Raw genomic sequence first — 3,361 nt, 5'->3', positions numbered from 1 at the left:
GAGTAAATTTGTTACAATATTATTGATATTTTCGACTATCATTTTTATACTCAGCTGAGCAGAGCTCACAAAGTATATTAACTTTGTTCGCATAACGAAAATCCGTAACGGCATAAACTAATCGAGATATATATAGACTTCTATATATCAAAATGATCTGGGTGAAAAAAGAAATTCATTTAGCCATGTCCGTCCGTCCGTCCGTCTGTAAACACGATAACTTGAGTAAATTTTGAGGTATCTTGATGAAATTTGGTATGTAGGTTCCTGGGAGCTCATCTCAGACCGTTATTTAAAATGAACGAAATCGGACTACAACCACGCCCACTTTTTCGATATCGAAAATTTCGAAAACCCGAAAAAGTGCGATAATTCATTACCAAAGAGGGATAAAGCGATGAAACTTGGTAGGTGCGTTGACCTTATGACGCAAAATATAAAATTGGAAAAGTTTTGACAATGGGCGTGGCACCGCCCACTTTTAAAAGAAGGTAATTTAAAAGTTTTTCAAGCTGTAATTTGACAGTCGTTGAAGATATCATGATGAAATTTGGTAGGCACGTTACTCCTATTACTATATGTGTGCTAAATAAAAACTAGCGAAATCGGACGACGAACACGCCCACTTAAAAAAAGTCAAATTTTAACAAAAAATTTAATATATTTACAGTATAAAATTAAATTATGTCAATATTCTGTTATGGTAACGCATTTTCTAAGGGAAGCAGTAAGGAAGGCGGTCGGCATGATGTGGTGGTGCACAGTGGCTAGTCATTGTCGGCTGGGGCGGGTCCTTGCCAACCTTACTGTTCCTGCGCCATAATAAGAAAAAAATTCCTATCATGCCTATCAAAAAACTCAGCTGTCAAAATCAAAAAAACCTGACAGAAGCGCAGAAACCGACTCAAAACGCTTATCAATTCAAAATTAAACGACATCCGGTCGACCCGGATGCCACGGACAGACCGTTAGACATTCAAACATTTAAAATTCAAAAAGAAATAACCGCGAAAAAAAATTACCGAACCGGACATGACCGGTTACTACTCTAAAATCAAAAATCAAAAAAAAAAACGGCTGAAAAATAAAGATACAAATAAAAGGGCCGAATATACAGAGGGGCGCCGCGGGTGTTGTTGCGACGCCCGGTGCATATACCCACCCTCAAATCCATGGCCACCGATGCACCTATTTTTCGGTGGCCCCTTACCTGGTAACCCTACGTGCCTTCTAAATAAATGGCGACGCCAGCATTCCCATATTATTTACAAGTTTATTCAAATTTCATTTTTACTAACGTATGTATGCTATAAAAGAAATATTTAAAGCTATACCTATATTTATGTCACCCCCTTTTTTTCTTGACAAGGGTTATAAGCGCTTGGTGTGAAAAAAAAAATTGTAAATAAATGTGCTTATGAATAGTAGATATATTACATGCAAAGTAAACATTTGGTTAAATGCCCGTTTTCGTTTCATTCACAAACCTATTCTAGGGCTATACAGTTTGGATACAAATTCCGATAATTGGGGCCCCCTTACAAAATTAATATGTTGTTGTAGTAGAACTTATTTTTTGAGTTTAACAAAATATCAATTCGGTATAACGCATAGTATAATGACACTAATATGTAATATGTTCTAAGAAAATTTGTTATAAACGCAATTAAGATTAAATTTGGGGTAAATCATACTCCTCGAAGAAATTGTTTCACATATTCAAGTAAAACATAACTTTTAAATTTATAGGAAAATTAACGGAATCGTTTTACATGTTCAGGTAAAACGGGTACTTTTAAATTCATAGAAAAATTAACGAAATCGTTTACATGTTCAGGTTAAACGTGAACTTTTAAATTTATAGTAAAATTAATGAAATCGTTTTACATGTTCAGGTAAAACGTAAACTGTTTTACATTTATCAGTCAGTGCTGGTATTGTTTTGTTTTTTTTTTCTTGCTTCTAAGTTAATTAAACCTATCTACTTAACTTTACGTTACGTCTATCTTTTTTTTTTGCATGGTATAATAAGTTAACTTTACAACAAGTGGATGCAGCTTGCTCTCCTTAACCTAGGTATATGCATGTATGTATGTATTACGTGTTAGGATTCTATACTAGGGTGATAGCCTTGAATTTGAATATGTTTGTATATTAATAATATATGTTGTTGTAGAGTCAAAAAAAGATTTAAAGAACAAGGCTGAGGCTACAAATACGTATATTTAGTTCAGTATTGGAACGAACTCACCGCTTTAACCGCTGATATTCGTTGTCGCTATTGGGATGGCCGCAGGCCTATGTTCGCTGCCCTGTGATTGTTATTGTAGCTGGTATTATTGTAGCCCGTATGGTCGTAGCTGATAAGGTTGCGGCTAGTATTGTTGTAGCCGGTATGGTCGTAGCTGATAGGGTTGCGGCTAGTATTGTTGTAGCCGTTATGGTCGTAGCGGATAAGGTTGTGGCTAGTATTGTTGTCGGTGGTACCGCTTGTTGTAGGTGTTAACATTAGTGGCCGCAGGCCTATGTTCGCGGCCCTGCTGCGTGCCTTGCAACAGGTGGTGGCGGTACGTTTGGTGGTTGTTACGCTCGTGGTTGGCGCTAATGAAGGGGTAGGGGGAGGTACTACCGATGGTGATGCCCGTGATAATAGTAGGCGCCGTTGGTGGTGGTTGGCGCTTTGGGTCGAGGTAACCGAGTGAACCGGGTGGCGATAAAGCTTCGTGCTACCCTTCACGAGCCGGATGACTTGGCTATTTTGACGTTGATTGTATTACGCGGCAGCGTTCTGCTGGCCCTGGAGGCGGAGGTGGTGTCGGACGCTTTTCCGCAGGTGATAGTGTTCTTCGTAAACGTAGAGGAAGGGGTTTATCTTACTAGGTGTGACTGCGAACGCCGACATACTTCAACTGGATCTTGTGTCCACACAACACAACCGGTGCAAGGTTTATTACCACCCAAAATAGACGCGTAGAAACGAGATTTGTCGGAAAGAACGGTTTCGGTGCTTTGCGCTATCGACTCTTTCCTAGTTTCTGGACAATTACCTGCTTACGCGCACAGCCGGCGAGGATGTTTTGTGATTAGTTGAGTATCGTTGGGGATGCGCAGTGAGCAATAAGGTTACCAAAGCAGTATAGTTGAATATCGTTGGGGATGCGAAGTGAGCAATGAGGTTACTAAAGCAGTGTATTAGCGGAGCTTGACGCCTTTGCTGCTGAAGTTATGTCCCTAGATGTTATATATTCCCATTTGTATAATTGTAGGGCCGCCAAAATTTCGCCCATGCAATTTTCCACCCTTCCTCTTTTTTTTTTTTGCCGGAAACTCATGGCAATTTTCGCTAGTGATCGCCCGTCTG

The sequence above is a fragment of the Eurosta solidaginis genome, chromosome 5 (assembly GCF_040869045.1).
Source record: "Eurosta solidaginis isolate ZX-2024a chromosome 5, ASM4086904v1, whole genome shotgun sequence".
NCBI classification, from domain to species: domain Eukaryota; kingdom Metazoa; phylum Arthropoda; class Insecta; order Diptera; family Tephritidae; genus Eurosta; species Eurosta solidaginis.
Note: the sequence above shows the minus strand (reverse complement) of the source record.